At 39.2% G+C, this 22,777-nt stretch overlaps 1 non-coding gene and 1 pseudogene across 1 annotated transcript; one reads left to right on the forward strand and one right to left on the reverse strand.

Moving 5' to 3' along the window:
• The window catches only part of LOC137774119 (uncharacterized), an 802,702-nt pseudogene that overhangs the window by 577,194 nt on the left and 202,731 nt on the right, over window positions 1–22,777 (reverse strand).
• On the forward strand, window positions 21,386–21,457 carry TRNAK-UUU (transfer RNA lysine (anticodon UUU)). The gene has a single exon. It is a non-coding gene; the product is annotated as a tRNA-Lys (tRNA).

Genomic DNA, 22,777 nt, shown 5'->3' on the forward strand with positions numbered 1-22,777 from the left:
AGGAATGCAGACTTCGAGCTCCATTTAAGTTTTCAAAATATTGCTTTTTCTTTGAACTTGCAATGTGTAACTTTATCCACAGACGGTGCAATTTCACATTCACCCAGACTGTATTTCTATGACATGGCTCTTCAGAAAGAGAGGAGAATGGCAGCCTTAACTAAAAGGACCAAAATATTCAACCGCCACTTCTGGCGCTCCTTCCTACGTCCGCAACAATGACAGCTAGCAGGAGGCCGTTACAGAACCAGTCGTCAGTCAGGGGAGGAAAAGGTCTTGCTCCTTCATCACTCGGGCTTTTACAGAAAAGCACTATCAAATGCGCTTGGCTAATTTACAAAAATTCTGCCAACTTTCCCAACTGTTGCAAAGCCACAAATGATATTATATCAATCACAGAATAATTAAAACATTTAAAATATATGACCTCTGGGAATAAATATTTTAGATAACACTTTCTCAGTTCTTTGTGCTTTATTGATATAACGCACTTCTGGAAATACTGATAATACCAAATGCACACCAAAAAAAATGCTGATATACTAAAAAGAAACACCCAGAGGTATTTTTCACTTCACACACACACACAATTTTCCAGGATGACACACATACACAGACACACCTTGATAGAACTGAAATGCCAGATTCAAAATAAACCCAAAACATTTACAAGATAAATTCAGACATCTGAGGGGGGTTTTCCCACAATTAAATTTGCAATGTTATCAACAAAATCGGTGTATTTTAAGATTGCCTGCCCAATATATAAATTTCCCTTTGTGTTTGAAATACTTTTATCAGATAAGATAGCTTTTGTTTAAACTACTATTTTCAGAATTTGCTTTGGGGGTTTTGAATACACACAGAGAAGTAACTTGAGATTTCCTACCCTGCTTTAAAATGTGTTTCTTCTGTCTGTTTGTATTTAGTAATTTCCTGTCAAATAACCTCACATAATTAACTTTCCTTGCTCCAACCTACTTTTTTTTTTTTTTTTTCCTATTCCTACTTCCTGAGGGCGGTAATAAAATGCTGATTACATTCGCCTGTTATCTGCCTTTTCTCCATCTCCCTCCCCCCGGCTCCCTTTGTCAGAGCCCACTCTCAGGTTTCAGCCGTTGGACTGGGAGAGACCTGGAACAGAAAGGAAGCAAATCAGACTTCGGAACTTCCTGCTCATTCACATTTATTGGGTAGCCCTGTGGCTGAGCTGGGGCCCATCAAGTAATGAGAGGCATGTTTTTTTTTTTTCCCCCCAAAATTCAGTGAAATCCAGGGACCAAATTCCCCAACCCCCCATCCCCACATACACACCAGCCGCTCCTGAGGTTCATGGAAATGTCTCCTTCTCACTCCTGACCAAAGGCTAAGACGGTTGGGAAGAGCAGTCATCTTTAGTGTCTTAGGACAGGAAGAACGCCCACCAACATTTACAGAAATAGAAATTTTTTATATACCTGGCTTTTTTCATATAGCTGAGCAGATCAGCACATGTTACTTCTTGGTAGTTAATCTCTCCTTTCATATGAATTAACACTTCATAGAATTTATACAAGTAATTTGTTAGCTTTATTACCCGGGCATTCCAAACACGCTTCCAAAGATGTCACATGAAAGGAAAAACCAAAAAATATTGTGAATCCATCGGATTTTAGCATTGGTACTTCCAGAACACAATGACCGATGGCCTTCATGTACATGAGAGTTTCTTACCCTAGTACTATGGACATATTGAACCAGAGAATTCTTTGTTATGGGAGACCATCCTATACATCGTAGGGTTGGTTGTATTCTTACCCTAGCGCTACTGAGATACCAGACCGAGGAGTTCTTTGTTGTGGGGACCTGTCTTGCTCATTGTCCTGTAGGATGTTTAGCAGCATCCAGGTCTCTAGACACTAGATTCAAGTAGTATCTTCAACCCCCTCCTGTTCATGACAGTCGAGTGTCTCCAGACATGGGCAAATGCCCTGGGGACAAAAATCACCCTCAGTTGAAAAACAAGGATATGTATTAAACTCAGAATAGTAAAGCTGCTTCTCTTCATTTCTTATGGACAAAAAAACACAATTGGTTAAAACTCTAGCTTCATCATATAAAGGATTCAACCTTAAGATTTCAAAGGGTCTCCACTCTGACCACAAAACACTTGAAGAAGTAAATGATGGTGACTTCATATCATGATGGTGCCTGAAGGTCACAAGTGACACATCCTATGGTTCCAAACTCACTGCAAAGTTAAAAGAGATGTCCCAAGTGACAAAATCATAAACATCTTCATGGACCAGAATCAGACCAAAAATGCCAACTAGCAAATGGTAAACCACAGGATGCTAGAGTTCAGAGCTATCTAAGCCAATAGTGGATGAATCTGATGCCTGACCCATCATTGGGCATAGTCCATAAACAAGCAGTTTCACTCAAAGGTTTACACCCTGGAGAAACTCTGGAATATGTGCATCAGTTGACACGCACAAGAGTGTTCCTAACATAACAGCACTGCTATTGCTAGCAAAAAATACAGAAGTTCACTAATGGGAGAATATATATATGCAGAATATAATATTCATAGCTACAACAGAAAACCTGCTGCTACAGTTAACACTGATGAATCTTTTTTTTTTTTTTTTAAATTTCTTTTGGCTGCATTGGGCCTTCATTGCTGTGCGTGGGCTTTCTCTGGTTGTGGTGAGCGGGGGCTACTCTTCGTTGCGATGCGCGGGCTTCTCATTGCGGTGGCTTGTTGTGGAGCACAGGTTCTAGGCACGGGTTCTAGGCACGTGGCCTTCAGTAGTTGTGGCACTTGGGCTCAGCAGTTGTGGTGCACAGGCTTAGTTGCTCCACAGCATGTGGGATCTTCCAGGGCTCGAACCCGTGTCCCCTGCATTAGCAGGTGGATTCTTAACCACTGCACCACCAGGGAAGTCTCTATTAAACCTAGTTTTAAAAACTATTTAAACCTATTTTTGAAAACCCAAAGTGTATGTTTTTTTTCAAAGTGTCTGTTTTTAAGGCAAAAAAAAAAAAAAAAAAAAAAAAAGACTAAATTCAGACCAATGGTTTCCTTTGGGGAGAAAGTAAGGGATTATACACAGGTAAACTGAACTGCATTAGAACACCTGTGGTGAATTACTGTGTATTCATTTAATATTATGCTTCATAACACACATATATATGTTTGTGTGTATATTCTTTGTATCAAATAAATTTTTTAAATTTCTCCTTCAGGAAAAGGGAAAAAAAGACCTCAGAAAAATGATGGCAATACAAAAATCAAAAGCAAATATTAAAGAAAGTATTGTACTTCAGTAAAATAAAAAGTAAAGCCAATGAATTTTTTAAAAAGCATGGGAATATAAGGAACAATAAGAAATTGGCAAAATATCAGTAATTTTGATTAATTAAGAAATTAATAGTCTTTTAAGTTAAATTGGGTAAAGTTAAAAATCGAGGCAACAGAAACAAGCTGAGGGGAATTGTTTAATGAATAGTTAAGGCATTTAAAAAATATTATATGTAAGTAAACTACATCAGGAATGATAAAAGGCATATAAAGACACAGCAGAGATTAAAATCAGAGGACCTAAACCATTTGTGCCAATAGAACTTTAAATTACATAGCTCTATAGTTTATCAAAGTATCACAGCTAATAACTGAGCAATTAGTACACTACTAGTTTGGAAATCCTGAAGAAATAATCCATCAGGGTAATGATTATAAATGGCTGCTGAGACCATAAAAGAGAAGTAGACATCTTGAGCCTTCTGATGGAAGAACACAACATTACCAATAATTCTTACTCCACCAAAAAAACGCTAAATCCAAACAAACCTCTATATTTATACAGAGACTTCTATAGAGAACCAAAAGTCCAAGAGTAATTAAAATTTTGAAGAACAAAAAACTGGGGGGATGTACTCCACAAGGGAACAATACCCTAGAAATTCACAGTTGTTGGGACAAGCTAATACAATGCAGGGACTGACAATTAGACCATGAGACAGAATCATGATTACCCAGTACAGACTCATGAACGTATGAAAATAAAGGACAAAACACACTCCCTGGGCAGCCTGAAATCTAGGGTTTGGGAACCCTACGCAACATGCACGCACACAAGCATTACAGAATATAGAAGCCAGGGGAGAATTCCCTGTGGAAATGTTCAGCGGGGACAGTGAATTCTGTGAGCAACGAGAAAGGCAGTGAGTACCTCCGTGTCACAGATACAGCATGAGGCTGGCCCTTCTGAATGGATGGATGGACTGCAGCACGGAGTTCTAGTGATGAGGGACACGTGAGCGACCACACAGAGAGGATTCGACTGTCTGGACAGCAGCAAGGAGGGTGCGTTGATAAATAGTGAAAACAAAGATGAGACGGTAGAAAATGAAACCAGATTTGAATTCCAGTCAATTCAGACATTTCCATCCCTACCACTGTGCTGGGCCCTGAGCAGAAACAGATTCAGGACCCAAGGTTCCAATTCAAGACTCATGACTGACGAGTGGGGTATCTCAATCCACATACATCATCACCAGCATTATTATTATGCGGCACTATTGTGAAGCAGCAAGGGCCCTGAGCTTGAAATAAAAACCATGGGTCCAAGCCCTGGTCAGAACAGCACGGTGATGTAGCCCGAGCCTGGTTTACATCTGCCTCTGCACTTAACAGGATCTTGAATACGTTACTTAGCGTCTTCATGGCTCAACATCCCATGGGTAAGACAGGGATAATACTGCATTCCCTAACAGGACTATTGTGAAGATTTAAAATTTTAACATGTTTAAAGCACTTAGGAAAGTTCTCAGGAAACAGTATGCACTCAATAAACCTTAGCTGTTATAATTACCAGCTTTCTAGTTGGATGCCATTGGGCCCAAGTCCTTAAAATCTAAACTTCTGCTTTCTTCTTTTTAAGAACATAATGTTCCTGTCCTCATAGCATCGCTGTATGGCTGTAGAAGCAAATAAAAGGAAAAAAGCCTTCGTAAATTGCCAGTTATTATACCAACAGTAGGTATAGAACTAAGTTTCACTGCATTTCAAAGCATCAAGAGCTCTTTTTTTTCTTATACAGACTGGTATTTGTTAACTACCTGGGCTGCTAAGAACTTCACACAGCAATTTCGTTTCAGAAAATTAGCCACTCTCAGCTCATAATAACTAATTAAAGGAATCTTCTCCAGAAATCTACCACATTTATCAGCTGGGTACAGCGGACGGATGTCCAACCATTAGAGATGTCTAAACAATTTAGTTAACCTTTAGCAAAAAAATGCATGCACGCTGGCAACTAGTGCAGTGTTAAAAAAGACATCTTTTTAAGTACTATGTGAAATGTTTATCCTTCCTTTTTATTGTTCCTAATTATTTTTTACATGTAGCAAACTCAGGGCAATTTTTTGATGAAGCTTTCTTTTCTGCAAGTTCATCTCAGGATATGAGAAGAAATGAAGCACTAATGTTTGCTTGTGAAAGAGGCTAGCTGAAGGTTTCCAAAAAGCAAAATAAGAGAATACAAATATATCCATGGAAAACAGACAATTTTAAAGTCAGTTTCCTAAAATAACACACCCCCCCCCCCCACCTCTTAGCACTCCTAATCCACTCTCAAAGCTGCCTCCAGATTACTTAAGAAGAGGTTAATAACTTTGTGGATTAGCCAAATCCTCTGCTCTTTTCCTCCCCGGCTCCTCACAACTATACCCACCTTTTTCACTTTTGAGAATTCTACTGATTGTAAACTGCCTTTACCAAACAATGACAGAGGTAATGGGAAGGCAAAAATCATATTAAGTTAGTCCATCTTTCTTTCAGGCAGCTCTGATGAAAAGTTTAGGAGGAAGGAGAAATAACTAACAGCTAAAACTGAGGGCTTGAAATTATTTGAGTCAATACATGCATGATAAATAATGAAAAGTAAATCACAGCATATGAGCTTTTTAGAAATGCTAAGACTACCATGTGAGTCACTTTTAGGTCAACAGAGACATACCAGAATGTCTAATTCATAAGGAACCAGGTGGAAAGGGTAACGCTGCATATTTTTGGTCTGAGATGTATGTACTGGTCTTCCAACTAAAATCTTACAATGAAAGACAACAAAGATAATCTGTGTTTGGAGCCCAGGCAGAGGGGAGGAGAAGCAATGGAGATCATCAGCCAAAGGAGAGGGCAGTCATGTGTAGCATCTCACGCTCCACCATAAGAAGAGAAAGAGCCCACATATGCAGAAGCTAATTTATGGTGAAGGTGACCCTTCAGTGCATTTGGGAAAGGATGGTATTTTAAAAAAACAGCTGGTTCAAATTTGAGATCCATCGGGGGGGAAAAAAGTGGTCCTTTATTTCACAGCATACATAAAAGTCAATTCCAGGTGGATTATAGATCTACCTGTGAAAAACAATCATGTTCACAGAATACACATAGGAGAGGATTCTCCAGGATTTGGAGACAAAAAAAAAAATCTTACACAGAACACAAATGGCATTAATCAGAGGAAACGACCGATGAATTTGAGTAAATTAATATTAATCTCTCCTGTTCATCAAAAGGCCATTATGAGAGCAAAAAGGCAAACCACAGAGTGGACAAAAATGTTTGGAACACACATAACTATCAAAGGGTTCATTTCCAAAGTATACAAAGAACTCTTAGAAGTCAAAAAAAATTCAAATAAAAATGGGCAATAAATTTGAATAAGTTCTTGAAAGAAGAGGATATGCAAATGTCCACTAAACATAATAAAAGATTATCAACTTCTTAGCCATTACAGGGAAATGCAAATTAAAACCATGAAGACATACTACTAACCCACCAGAATGGCTAAAATGAAAAGGTGTGACAATGCCAAGTGCTGACAAGGACTCAGAAAAATAAGAAATTTCATATTCTTTCAGTGGTAGTGTAAGAAGGTACAACTAGCTTCAAAATCTGTTTGGCAACTCGAATTAAAATTGAATGCACAAAAACTTCATAACCCAGCAATTTTGTTTCTAGGGTATGTGCGTCTGTGTGGATATGCATATACCTAACAAAACTGTACACATGTATGTATCAAAAGATCTGTACAAAAATGTCCATAGCATCATCATTCACAACAGCAAAAGCTGGAAACCACCTATGCCCACCTACAGTAAAGTGGATAGTCTATATCATAGAATGGAATTTATATGGTGACTAAAATAAATGTGGTAACATCATTGACTCTCTCAAACATGTTGAGTGGGAAAAAAGCCAAACTCCAAGCAAGACAATGCTATTCCATTTATACAGAGCTCAAAATCTGGCAAAACTAGTCTAAGGGACTGCAAAAGGATGGTTTCCAAGGTGCTGGCAATGATTCAGGTGCTGCCTGTGTGAGAGAATCTAAATATTCAGTGAGCTAGACATACGATTTGTGTACTTTTCTGCATGCAGGTTACACTTTAAAGAAAAAACATATAAAAAGGAAAAACAAATGCTTCATTTATTTGACCCCAGTTCTCCTTCTAGAATATTATCTTAAGGAAGTGATGACAAATATGAAACATTTTAGGCATAATACATCATGCATTTATAAATGGCAAAAAAGGAATATCCAAAAATAAGGAAATGCAAATTTCAGCATATCTAATTGGTGAAACATTACACAGCAATAAAAAGTACACTTATAGGGGCTTCCCTGGTGGCGCAGTGGTTGAGAGTCTGCCTGCCAATGCAGGGGACACGTGTTCGAGCCCTGGTCTGGGAAGATCCCACATGCCGCGGAGCAACTAGGCCCGTGAGCCACAACTACTGAGCCTGCGCATCTGGAGCCTGTGCTCCGCAACGAGAGAGGCCACGATAGTGAGAGGCCCACGCACTGCGATGAAGAGTGGCCCCCGCTTGCCGCAACTGGAGAAAGCCCTCGCACAGAAATGAAGACCCAACACAGTCAAGAATGAATAAATAAATAAATAAATAAATGTACTATTCAATTAAAAAAAAGTACACCTATAAAGATCCAATAATCTATGCAAACTAAAAACTATGAAAGAATGAAAAGCAGCCAGATCAAAATGTGCCAAAATCTCTACAGTATTTAAGTAGCCAGGCTTTATGTGACTTTTTTTGCTTTAAATTTTTTTTTAATTATTTGTTATACTTAGAAGAAAAAAAGTGGGGTTTGTTTTTTAAACAGAATGTTTCGATCTTTTTTCACTACAGCTGGAAAGGCAAATGAGAAATTCACCCTCATTTCACTAGATAGGAAATGCACAAAAACAATTCCCTGGACAGCAGATGTGTGGTATAACTTTTATACGCACTGGGAACTTTTTTAAAAATCACGATTGTGTTTATTGCAGTGTTCTGGAACCAAACCTGCAGTATCTCTGAGGCCTGCTTGTATAATGATGACCTAGCCTAGGAATCCTACGGAATATAGTCTCAAGTTTCTCAGGCTCCTGCCCCAGGAACTAAAGAGAAGGTCCCTCATTCTTTAGTTGGTGGCTCTGGAACCAACCATAGGTAATGAAGATCAATCTTTCATTTGAGGACATGCTTGGTGTTTTGGTCACAATTATATGGAAACATGACTAAATAAGCACAAGGCTCTGTGCTATGCTTTGTGTGGTTAATGAAGAACATAAAACCTATTCCTACTCTCAAGCAGCTTAGAATCTTGTTTAACAGATACATTATACAATAAAAATAAATAAAAAGATATCCGTGAACTAAATACTTATATTTATTAGTTGCATCCCTATTTTTCTAAATTGTATCCCTATCACAGGGACTTAAAACCAGTTACATTTCTCAAACTTCTTCCCACCAAGATTCTAGGTTTAGGTTCTTTAAAGGAGAGGCACTTGTATGAAATTGAGGTGGCAGAATCCATTTGTTTTTGACTCTGGCAGCAGTAGTAGAAACCGATTCGTGGACACTCTTCCAACACAGCCCCCTGCAGTGGGAGCAGCGTGGAGCCATGGTTGCCTTAGTGACTGGGTGGGCAGTGTCAGGGCAGGCGAGCACACACTCTGGCAGAAGCAGAGAATTTCCTGCAGTCCTTGACCTGGGTTTGTTTCTCCAGTCCTTTTTAACACTTGCAACCCAATTCCCTGTATTAAATCCTTCTATGCTTGAAATACATAAACAGGTTCAGTTTCCTTGACTGACCCATGACTAAGAGTTACCAAGCAGCAGAATATCCTCTTCTGATCCCTTTTGGAAATAGGTTAAGTATTACTATACAGAACAGTTTTCTAACTCTACCACCAACTCCTTCTAGCTTTTCTTTCCCAACCATTATTATGCATTTCCTCTGTTAATTATCAAGACTATGGAACACGGTCAAGTACGAAATTAAAGTTTTCATCTCAAACATTTCACAAAGATTCATACTCTTGGATTACTGATGTTTATCATGTAGAATAGGAATGACATACTAAGTACACCATGACACTGAGTTGAGGACAATTACATAATCATTGAAGGATTCATGTGACTTTAAATTAAGCTTATCAAAGTCATCATTTTGTCTGAGTAGGTGAGTGTATATGCATGCATACTCAAATATAATGTGCCTTTTAAAATTCTGTCTCCTTACCTAGATTCCCATGTTCTTATATACATGAAAATCTAACTATATTTCATAATTCACATTACCAAAAGCCATGTAGGACTCATGAACAGTATAGAAATCAATATATTCCTCACAACTTACATGCATGACTGCTTTAGTGTGACAGAAAAAAAGCCATTCACCTACGTTATTCAAAAATCAATACCAATTAGGTCAGATTTCCGGTTCTAGGCAAGAAGGTGTAAGCATACTTCACCCACCTCGACTACTGAATAAAACTATAAAACCTGGGCAGATGACACAGAGCAGCTATTTGAAATCTGAAAAGTAAATAGCAGCAGGTGAACTTCTGAAGTCCGCTGGAATCTGAAGTACAATCAAACTGGCAGTGGGTTTACCATTTATTTTCCAGCAGTATCCTCTTGCCTGAATATAGCTGGAAACATAGAAATGAGCATTGTGGTGGGGATGGATAAAGCTCCAGGATCCTCTAGGAGCCCTCTCACTCATCAATCAAAAAAGGGGACTCCTAACACTCACAGGACTGTGGAAATTCCCCAATTTTGTTCTTTGTTTCTTCCCTTGTCAGTTTTCTCCTGACCTTGCTCCTAGGCAATGCTGCGGCAGTTATCAGGAATGGAGGTTAGAAAGAGTGAAAACTCTGAGGGAGGGGAATCTTTCAATCCATTCCTGGAGGTGTCATCACAAGAGGCTGAAGCCAACTCCTGCTGCTTCTTTCACTCTCTCTGCTCCTGCTGGCTGGGCCCCAAAAAAGTCCAAATAGGGAAGCACACAGCAGAGCTGAGAGGACTAAAATGGTCAACTCTAAGGAACTGAAATATACCAGGGAGAGTGCAGAGAAGATGTTGAGGAAAGTGACCCGGTAACATCATTTATTAATTCCAGGGATCATCACCAAGTCCAGAATCTCTGGATCAGATTGTAATTAGCACAACAAAGATTCTGAGAACTGAACAAATGGACCACTACACAGATCACACACTGGCCAATGGGCTATACACACCCAGAAGAAAACCAAAGAGTATGACAATGACTTTGAAAAGTAGGTGGATATTGGAACAATAGTTCCCTGAGGTAGGTTGGAACTTGCAGCCAGAATCTAGCCAGGTCAATTAACTGGTTAAAAAAAAAATTCTTCGTAAGATTTAAACACAATCCAGAGTCTCATAATGTAATGTTCAAAATATCCAGGATAGATTCCAAAATTACTCAACATACCAAGAACCATGAGAATTTCAACTCGCACAGGAAAAGACAGTCAACAGATGCCAACGCCGACATGATGCAGATGGAGAAATTATGTGACAAAGACTTTAAGGCAGCTACTATATAAAATAATGTTTGAATGACCAATCATGAACATTCTTGAAAGAAACATTAAAATAAAAGTCTCAGCAAAGAAATAGAAAATATAAAGAACAAATGGGAATCCTAAAACTGGAAGTGACAATAACCAAAATTTAAAATTCACTGAATATAGTGTATATATGTCATTCAGTGAATTTTTAATCTTGGTTATCATCTCTTTGCTGTAGAGCAGAAACTAACAATATCGTAAAGCAACTATACTCCAAAAAAAATTAACTAAAAAAATTCACTGAATGGGCTCAAGAGCAGAGTGGAGATGGTAAGTGAATGTCAGCAGACCTGAAGATAAATCAATAGAAATTATCTAGTCTGAACAGAGAAAAAAGGTTGAGAAATAAATGAACAGAGCTTTAGCGATGTGTGATTGAATAACAGAAGACCTAACATTCATGTCAAAGTCCCTGAAAGATATAGGAAAAAAATGTGTGCTAAAAACATTTGAAGAAACAAGAGTGGAAAATTACTCAGCTCTGGAAAAAGACCAACATACAGATTCAAGTATCTGAGCAAACCCCAAACAGCATGAATTTGGGGGGAGGGGTTACCCTAAGACAAACTGCTGAAAACTAAAGACATTCCATTTGGGTGAGAAAAACTTCTGGAGTAAGAGTGGTGATGGCTGCACAACACTGTGAATGATTAATGCCACTAAACTGTATACTTTAAAATTACTAAAATGGCAAGTTTTATGTGTATTTTACCACAATTAAAAAAAGACAAAGAAATAATTTTCAAAGTAGCCAGAGTAAAATGATATGCTACATGATTACAATGATTAGAATGATTCTGGATATCTCATACAAAACATCAAGGTTAAAAAGAAATAACACAAAAATTTTAAAGAACTGTAATCTCAGATTAAAAACATCAATAATAAAAGTGAAATCAAGACATTCTCAGATGAAGGGAAATGTTAAGAATTCACAGCAGACCTACTTTAAAAGAATTAAAGAAGAACTTCAGAAAGAAGGAAAATTATACTAGAAGGAAACATGAATAAGAGGAACAAAGGAAGAACAACAGAAATGGTAAATAACTGGACCAATATAGAATATTCTCCTCCTGTGGTCTTTAAAATGTGTTTGAAGGTTGAAAGCAAAAAGTACCTGATGACCTTTTCAATGCATGTAGATTTAACACATAAGACATCAGTGACATCAAGGAAGAAGTGTAAATGCACCTATAAGGGTTCTAAATGCCAAAAGAAGTGATAGGTAGCAATCATATGTTAAAAAAAGTTAAATATGTATTTTGTCATCTATGGAACAACCACTAAAAAAGCTATATAAAGAGATATTGCCAAAAGCACAATTAACATGGAATACTAAAAATGTTCCAATAACTCAAAGCATGACAAGAAAAGTAAAAGAACAAACAAAAAAATAATGGAATGGTAGACCTAAACCCAAATATATCAGTAATTATATTAAATGTACATGGTCTAAAAACAATTAGAAGTCAGAAAATGTCATATTAGATTTTAAAAATGACAACTATATGCTATCTATGAGAAATTCACTTCAGAACTATTTATATTGGTAAGTCAAAAGTCAAAGAATGAATATATACTGTAAACCATAATTAAAATAAAGCTGGAAAGGCAAGCAGTTCATTTACATAATAGGCAAAAGTCATGAAGACACATCTCACCGAAGAGGATATGAAGACAGCAAATAAGTACATGCAAAGATCTTCTATAACAGCAGCCATCAGGGAAATCCAAATTAAAACCACAATGAGCTTATCACTACACATCTAACAGAATGGTAAAAATAAAATAGAGTGGCAACATCAAATTCTGGAAAGAATTTAGAGAAACTGGGTCATTCATACATTGCTGGTGGGAATACAAAATGATACAGCCATTCTGGAAAATGTTTAGTTTCTTATAAAATTAGACACTGGAATACTACTCAGCAATAAAACTGAACTTCTGATACATACAAGTTGGAATTATGCTGAGTGAAACACAGCCAATTTCTAAAGGTTGTACATGCTGTATGATTCCATTTATGTAACATTTTTTTTTTAATGCTATTCTTGTCTGCTTACATTCTTTTTTATGTATGTATGTATCTATGTATGTATGTATGGCTTTGTTGGGTCTTCGTTTCTGTGTGAGGGCCCTCTCTAGTTGCGGCAAGCGGGGGCCACTCTTCATCGCGGTGCGGGGGCCACTCTTCATTGCGGTGCGCGGGCCTCTCACCATCGCGGCCCCTCTCACTGCCGAGCACAGGCTCCATGTGCGCAGGCTCAGTAATTGTGGCTCACGGGCCCAGCCGCTCCGCGGCATGCGGGATCCTCCCAGACCAGGGCCCGAACCCGCGTCCCCTGCATTGGCAGGCAGATTCCCAACCACTGCGCCACCAGGGAAGCCCCCATTTATGTAACATTCTTGAAGTGACAAAATTATATAAATGGAGGACAGTCTACTGGTTGCAAAGGGCTAGTTACTGGGGGAAGGACGATGGGAGATGAGTCTGATTATAAAAGGGCAACACAAGGGGTCCTTGTGATAATGAAACTGCTCTGTATCTTGACGGTGGTTGTAAATACAAAAACCTGCACATGATAAAATTGTGTTTAACTAATATACACAATGACATGTAAAATTCCGTAAGTCTGAATAAGATAATGGACATGTGTAAAAGTCAATTTCCCGTTTGTGGTACTGTATTATAGTCTGTAAGATATTACCATCAGGGGACATTAGGTAAAGAGTTAACTCCTGCAACTGCATGTGAACGTACAATGCTCAATATAAAGTTTTTTTGTTTTTTTAAAGTAAAAAACAAAACTGGGGTGAATGGCTATATTAATAGGCAAAGTAAACTTCAGAGCAAAGAGAATTACCAGGGATAAAGAGGGGATACTGCATAATGATAAAAGAACTTAAGACCTAATAATCGTATGTATATGCACCCAACAAGAGTCCAAAATACACAAAGCAAAACTAACCAAACAAAGTAAATCCACAGTTATAGTTGGACACTTCAACACACCCCTCTCATTAATAGTTAAAACTAGTTGACAGAACATCAGCAAGGGCAGCAAAGAACTGAGTAACATAGCAATTGGATCCAGTTGACGTATATAGAATAGCCCATGCAACACCAGCAAAATACATTCTTCTCAAGAGTAAATGAAACATTGAACAAGATAAACCTTAACTTGGGCCTTTAAAAAAACTTGACTTATGTTAAAAGACTGCAGTCATACAGTGCATGTTCTCAGACCATAATGCAATTAAACTAGAAATTGTTAACAGGAAAATTTCCAAATATTTGAAATGAAAACTCAATATGTAAACTCTTAAGCTAGTTTCATCTATATGTGTTATTATAAAACTTGAAAAATTTTAGATTATATCTAATTAAGTCTATTGGGCATTAAAAAAAAAAATCAGAAGAGAGTTAAGTGTCTGGAATTAGTCATTTGTAAATCACAAGTCAGACATAGTCTATGCCCACTTGTAATACTGTCAATATTGGTATGGAACATTAAGGAACCATTTGAGCCATACTCTAGAACTGCAAGGTCACACCAAATAAGAGACTACTCCTTCATTAGCTGGTTTTAAGTCACTAAAAAAAAAACTGTATATTGTCAATATGGTCCCTTTCACCTTAGTTTTCTGCTAATCATCTTGCAATTTGTTATTAACAGCAATATTCATTTAAGGAGTCAATGCTCTAAAACATAACTACATCAAGACTGAGATTCTATATTCTTGATCTGATCCAGTTTATCTAGCCTCCTCCTACCCTTAGGTAAGTTTAGACATGCAATGATTGAAAAAAATCTCAGTTCCTGATATGTGAATGACTCAGACACTTGAGACATTTAGGAGACTTTCTCATCTAGAGGAAATAAAGTTTGACTTAATGAAAACATAGGTCAGGGTTGAGATATTCTGTCACATGTGTCAAGTGAAGGAGGAGTTGGTTATGGCATATTTTAATATTTTAAGTGTGTATTATGTCAGTGTTGCTGAATTTTCTAATTTCAAATCACACTCTCATCTCCAACAGTAGCAATGTAGTTATTTTCAAGGCAAAAGGAAAATATGCCAGAAAGTAATAGCTTGAATACAATTAATAGACATAAAATATGCATTTTTATTATGATCCACATTAAAAAAATGAAGTAACACTCATAGCCTCCATCCTCATCTTACATTCATTCAATATATTTATAGACTAGCTGTTGGGTGCCATACATGAGGCAGTCACTGCTCTCAAGAAATACCCAGTTCAGTGGGCAAACGTAAACAATTACAATTTAATATGATATTTGCTATAACAAAGGGGCCACAGATAAAGGGATATTGACAGGCTTCACAGAGAAAGACCTTTGGCTGGGCTTTTGAGTAGGTAGGACAGTCTTCAAGAGGAAGTGAAAAGAGGAGATGAACCTAGAGAAGGATGGGTCCATGCACAGACAACATGAAAGAGCATTATTCCTCAGTAACACTAGAACTCAGGGCACTTTAAACACAGGATGAGGTGGGGTAGGATGGGAAGAAGACTTCGACCATTTTGGGAAGGGTCTTACACACCCCGGAGGATTAAGGGAAAAGAAGTGATCACAAGTTTCCTCAAAAAATGAACTCCGGAGATGGGTAGCATCTACTGTTGCTGTCCAGCAAGAAATGATGAAAGACTGAACTAAAACAGTAGTCATGGAAATAGAGAGGGGAAGACAGAGTCCAAGGATGTCCAGCAGATAAAACAGAAAAGACTTAGTGACCAAATTGACTATGAGGAAGGAGTCCCACCCAGCTTCTAACACAGACACATCCTAAAAAGAGAACACAAGAGAAAAAAAAAAAAAAAATGGGTAGAAGAGAATAATAAATTATTCTTGAACATATTTGTGCTCAATGTGATGTACCTCCTAGATAACTAGATGGAGACTTGCTGCAGTTCTGTGCAAACAGGAATGTGGGTTTCAGGAGTCCAGAGGCTGGAAGCAAAGGTTTAGGAGTCAGTGATTGATGAGTTGAAGTCTCTGGGGATAGATGAAATCAAACATGGAAAATATATTCTTATCATATTATAATAAATGCTTCCTTGGCAAAGGAGCACTGATTGAAAACTGATTTAAAGTTTTACGACACATCAAGTTTCCTTTGCTTCAAAAAGTTTGTAAACCACTCTTCGAAAATGATCATCACGAAAGCCAATAATGAGGCAATGTTCTACCATCAACACTGAACTCTACTTCTGCAAGGGAATTAGAAACACGTCTGCCTCCTGCCCACTCCAGCCCGGGCAGGGTTCCAACAGCTGATGAAACAGAACCTACAGTCCAGCAGGTACTCTTCTACCAAAGTTTTAATCAAAACCCCAAAGCTAGAAGATTTCCACCCCTCACTCATAGGGAACACTTCTTTCCTCTATTCCCCACCCACAGCCTTGTCCTCTTCCTCTGCTTTTTTTTTTTTTTTTTCTGAATGTATCTGTAGGCCACAAACAGGCTATTAACTCCTTTTGGAGCAGGTGGTTTAAGGACAAAATACAGTGTATTATATCAGAAATAAACATGGTAAGGAGAAATCATACTGCTTTTGATTTCTGTGAAAAAGCAGCTGATGGGTCAGAGCTAGAAAGGGCAACAGGAATTACAAAGTCCAAGCAAAATGAAGGTTTCCATGCTTATGATTATTTGGGGGCATCTAAGTCCAACTAGCTTAACCTCTAACTGTGCAAAACCCCTGGCAGGAGGATTGAAGTAGAGGGAAAGAGTACAGGAAGACTCCCCCAAATTTTAGCTGCTCAAGAGCCAATGTGAGGTATGAGAGGCACCTGGAGAAGGCTCCAGAAAAGTATTCAAACCCGCTGTCGGAATCCAGAAGCTCCTGGAGTTACTGGAACTGGCATTAGCAATAGCCTTCTTAGCAGAAATGGTTGATAGCAAAGTATGGTACAAGACCCTGAGGGGCCAGGAAATAGGAAAGATCAAAGGGTCTGGGAGCCCCAAATACCCCAGGGTGACCTGAGCTGTGCAACTTCATTTATGCACTAAGCGAAGTGATCCGGCACGGCACCGCCGTCCTGGCAGGACTGACGTACTCAGAGAGCAAGACCACCACCTGAAGACTTTTGCTCACATCTAACATACAATTCAATAAAATGTTTTAAGATTCTGTGAGGGCTCTCATTATCAGAGAGAAATGGCTAGAAATACGGAAATATGAACTGCTGGTGTCTATCTGGTTAGGCCTGGTTCAGGGGCTCAGAAGTTGCTCTGGGGGGCTTTCCTGACTTGCCCTAAGCCTTTTCTGACTGCTCTGTGATAAAGATGATTGAAACATATATTGTGTCCAGACACTTCCTTGCAAGGAAATAAACAAGAGGACAATACCTCACTCATCAGAAACCGGCAGACATACCTACAGGGTATGCAAAGTGAGCCAGCATTCTGTTTTGCATTTTGAAAAGGAAAAACAGTTCAGTGCAGATCTACTGAGAAAAGAAAAAAGTGCCAGAAACACCCAAGATGATGTCATACCAGCTGCTAGCTTCAGGTCAACTGCAGTGTAACAGGAAGCTTGACCAGAGCCAAGTGTACCCAGTGTCCCCTCCCCTGGACCAATCGACAGACTTCTAATGCCCTGCAGAAATAACACTCTCCACTCTGGACAGTGAAGTAGTAATCTGTGTATCCAACTCTGGCATTTCAAAAGCTAAGCCCAGAATATACATGGCAATACCCATTCTGCAAATTACTGTACAGTTCAGAGGGTGCCCTAAGACATCATTTAAGCGCTTTCAAATAAAAAAAGTTAAATTCTTCTTAACCATTCGTTTCCGTCACTGCCAACCCCAATCGTACCCAGTAATAAAAACTGAAGCCAGCGATAGCTGTACCCCTGCCTGAATAGTGAGCAGCAATCAAGGTACGTGTGATCAACAGGAAAGGCAGAAATCTGTTAAAGCTGGATATTGTTTCTGCTTAATACCGACTCTTAACCCATCCAATTCACATCTACTTCTGTGCACAAAGCTTGGGTAAGATGCTGTGCGTGTGTGTTGGCGGAGGATCGGGGGTCCTACCATCACCACTATCACCACCGCAACAAAAACTATACATTTCTGCCCTCTCGCAGGCCACACAGCCATCTTTTCTTGGGAATTTTTGCTGATGTATTTACTGTTTCTCCTCTGCCCTCCTTAAACGATCCCCATGTAATAAGTATCGTTTCAATAAAAGAAGAACAAGAGGAGGTCAAGGCCGTTCAGACTTCCGAAGGCCCTGGTGATAGAAGACAGAGTGAATTTATGGCCCTGGTCAAGTGTTGTTATCTTCCCAGGGGAGAAAGATATTTGTGACTACAAGACAGATACTAGAAAGAATGCAGCCTCTCTAACTTGTTATCATTTGTAAATTCCCTGCCTCATTTGATAACAAATGTCACTTTTCCTTCAGTGCCATTGGCAAAAAAAAAAAAAAAAAAAATCACTGCGATAACAAAGGTGCCATTATTTCTGGTAGCATTTTCCTGGGTCCTGTTAATAATCACACTTGCAGTCAACTAATGCCCTAGGTTCTCACATCACTAAATAAATATTGCCTGGTGGCAAATATTAGTACCCCCAACTCTGCATTCCAAAGAAGTCATGAAACCTGTCGGAAAGGTCAGATCTCAGTGAATAAGGCCAAAGCAAAACTAAAGTTTAAAAATCTCCTACTACCACTACTTTCTAGTTTTCAACAAATTCCTGTGTCTCTGGCTCTCAGTGCAATTTCCTACCAGACACATCAGTGGACACTGTAACCCCATTATATTTGGCATTACAGAGGTGAATAGTAGAAGTTCACAAAAACAGAGTCCTAGAAGTGACTTCTGGGTCAGGGACTCTTAACATTTGTTAAATACAGGGGTGCATGAATGTACATACAGTTTTCTCAGGAAAATGTCCCTTGTTTTCTTAAATTCAAGGACTCTTACTACTCTCCCCATTTTAGAATCACTGGGAGCAAATGCGTCATTCTCAATTCTTGCTGTGCATCAGAAGAATCTCTGGGGAACTTTCATATAAAATATATATTCCTTGGGCTTCCCTGGTGGCGCAGTGATTAGGAATCCACCTGCCAATGCAGGCGACACGGGTTTGAGCCCTGGTCCGGGAAGATCCCACATGCCGCGGAGCAACTAAGCCCGTGCGCCACAATTACTGAGCCTGCGCTCTAGAGCCCGCGAGCCACAACTACTGAGCCCGCGTGCTGCAACTACTGAAGCCCACGCGCCTAGAGCCCATGCTCTGCAACAAGAGAAGCCACCAAAATGAGAAGCCCACGCACCGCAAAATGAAGAGTAGCCCCCACTCGCCGCAACTAGACAAAGCCCGCGAGCAGCAACGAAGACCCAACACAGCCAAAAATAAATAAATTTTAAAAAGTTAACTTCCATTTGCATAAAGATAAGTAAATATAACAGAAGAATCATATTTATAGGGATTAAACCATAGTGGGTAGTTGATTATCATAAATACACTGTGGAAAAAAATATAGTCAAGGTTGGCTGACCCTTTTATCAACAGGGGGAGAAGTTCCTGACTGTCAAAACTGTAGCTCACCACAATTTGTTATACTTTCCTTTCTAGCTATATTATTTTATTTTTAATTATCAAAACCAAGAACTAGAGCATGATTGCCACCATGAAGGAGTATAAACAGCCAAAGCATCTCATTTGCTTCAGGAAGGTATTTACATACCCCAAAGCAGATAGAATAGGCCAATTAATAGATTAAGGAACATACATTTATCCTAAGAGAAGGACTTTTAAAATGCAATTCAAGTTGAAGGGAAGAAAGAGAAAGAAGAAGGTGACTTTTCCTTTGTTAAATCTCACAATAAATTTACCCCCCGATTCAGCAAGTGCTTTTCAGTGGCTTCACAGTAGCTGAGATAATGATATGACTGCCCTCTTGATGTATGAGTCCCCATTGAGCAAAGTCGGCTGAATCCCAAGGACAGCATTCCAGGGCGCTGAAAAGAATTCTTTCAGTACACACCCACTGTGCGACTTGGTTCGGGCACGATTTCTCTAAAGGACACAGTGTAAAAGCAGGAGTTCACTCTGCTGACAGAAACCCAGGCAGCTACGTAAGAACTGTTAACATTCAAGCGCCATATGTCAAGAACTACTAGAAAATTTCTACACATTACCTCCTGTAAATTATGAATTCTTAAGGACTGGTCTCACCTAATGTTTAACCTCTCATAGAGCCCAGGACAATGTCTTACATATAGTGAAGAATGAATATTTGATGAAACGAAAAATTCCAGAATATCAGTTCCAAAGGATATGAGTACTCCCGGCAGTTAACAGTGCTTCACACAAATTCGTGATGCCACACTCCTGATTTGTGATCACTCTTTTCATACCTGTATCTGTGGTGGAAGCAGAATGTCCTTGTCATGGGCCCACTATACTTTATATAGATATTCATAAGTATTTATACATAAATAAATTTATATATATGTATTTACCTGTATATATGCACATATAAATATTCATAATATATATAATCTGGAAACGAATGAAGAATAAGCCATCTTCAAAGAAACTACGTTTTACATATTTATCCTTTTTCTGATTCCTCCTGTTAAAATATCAGTTCCACGAAGACAGTAAGTTGTGTCTGCTCACTGCTCTTACCCACATGCCATAGGATAATGCTTAGGAAAGAAGAGTTAGCCCATATTTACTTAATTTCTGTTGTCAAACGAATGAATTAAACGCTAAGTAAAAGCAGAGTACTGTATTAGGTCCTGGAGACAGAGGGAATATAATGCATCATCTTATCTAGTAGAAAGTGGCTCTCAGTCTCATCATTGCTGAACGTGGATATGAGTAGGGCTGAACTGAAGGCTGAACCTGTCTGCTAGAAAACAGGTCTTTTCATTTACGTAATATTAACACTTTACAGATGCCCAATCACATGTATTTGGCAATGAGCATTCTCCAATCCTGTATGCAGTAACATCTTTAGTCCCAGGCAAGAGGGGCCCCTACCCTGGCATGCCCACCTGGAGCCCCAAATACCCTTCGGGGTCACATTCCAGGTACTAGGCCCCTGACGTTCCCTTTCAAACCCAAGCACACTTATGGGACCTGTGCAGATTTTTCCCCAGATATTCTCTCAAAGGCAACCTTCAATATGCAACCCTGGGCCCAGAGGATGGGGTGTGGCTCCAGCACGGACGTGTGGACTCAGGTGTCCACAGGCATGCATGCTAGGTCCACACTTCACCTCATGCTACCTGGTCAGGTGTGGGACTCTGAAGAATTTGGAAACTCAAAATTCAAACCTAGCCTTCAAGGTTGTTACGAAGGTGTATTTGTCAGAGCAGGAGGATTTCTGAACTTATTTTGACAGTTTTTTAGTTTGATTTGTAAACTTGTAAATATTTAGATATATAGAATGTGAGGAATTCCCTGGTGGTCCAGTGGTTAGGACTTGCGCTTTTACTGCCAAGGGCCCAGGTTCGACCCCTGGTCAGGAAACTAAGATCTCTCGAGCCGCCAAAAAAAAAAAAAAAAAGAATGTGGACCCTGCCTTCGCATTCTAGCCCTGAGTCCCCACAATCAGTAAAGGAAACTGAGGCCCAGCGCCATTAGCCAACTACCTAAGGACACTAGACCTGTAACTGGAAGAGCCAGACAGAACTCAGACCCAGCTCTTCATAATCTCAGTGTCACTTCCTGAGGCAAACCCCCTCCCCTCAACTTCACCTCTTCAAAGCACCTAACCCCCCCAGGGGCTCCCAGGAGGCAAAGTGCTGGGTCCACACAGCCCATGTCTCTCCTAACATCCGGGGCTTTCTCCTCAATGCCGCAGGAGCCAAATGCAAGCCATTGTAAATCCAATGGTTGCTCTACATATGCATGCTTGTAGCTACCTGCAGTGCAGAGAGAATCTATGCTAGAGGTAAGCAAGCAGTGACACGTGCCTCAGGAACCTCACAAGGTGCAGCCTGAGGCTTTTGAATGTACATCTTTTTACAACTCTAAACCCAGAAGTGCATTAGTGTTCTTGCAAAACAGGCTGTGTGGCAGTTTAGAAAGCCCACATATAATACCTTCATAAGACCTGTACTTACGGAGATCCTTTCATCCAAGAAAATTCAAAGTACTTTACAAGCTCAGAGCCATTCATCCAAACACTCCAGGGAGGTATGCAGGTGGCCAGGGTTATACTCTTGACGAAGAAACTGAGGCAGGCTGACAGCCTTAAGTACCGTTCTTTAAAATGGTCTGTGCTTTTTGAAAATGAATGGCCTTAAACATCTATAAAAACATGCCTCCGATACGGTCAGAGAAAGATTTGCACTGTTTTTCTAAAAATTAAACTGAATGTAACAGAATTAAATACCATGTCACAGAAATCTATACCTTGCTGTAGTTCTTTCAACCAAAAGGCCCAAAAATTTATGCTTAGGCCTCTGCAAGGAGCTTATTAAATTTGAGATACTATTGCCTTTCAAAATGCAAATTCCAAATCACAAATTTTAAGACAGAAAATTCAATTCCCCCCACCCCGACCCCGGCCACACACACACCAAATAGAATCAGGCTTTTACACCTTTGGCCAAAAAGCACTTAGCAAAGGTGACTAGCATATTCCCCGTGGTCTACAATGATTTCACGCCATAGAGATTAGCTTAATTTGCTTTTTAGTGGGAGGTAAATGGCCCCAGGTAAATATGCCTAAAAGTAGTGGAGGAAGAGTCCTTTTATAAATAAGGAAGATTAGCAGTTTAAGAAGAATAAAACAGAAAGTAGCCACTGTAGTTACCTTAATAAAAAACAAAAAGTCTGTGTTGA

The sequence above is a fragment of the Eschrichtius robustus genome, chromosome 12 (assembly GCF_028021215.1).
Source record: "Eschrichtius robustus isolate mEscRob2 chromosome 12, mEscRob2.pri, whole genome shotgun sequence".
Classification (NCBI taxonomy): domain Eukaryota; kingdom Metazoa; phylum Chordata; class Mammalia; order Artiodactyla; family Eschrichtiidae; genus Eschrichtius; species Eschrichtius robustus.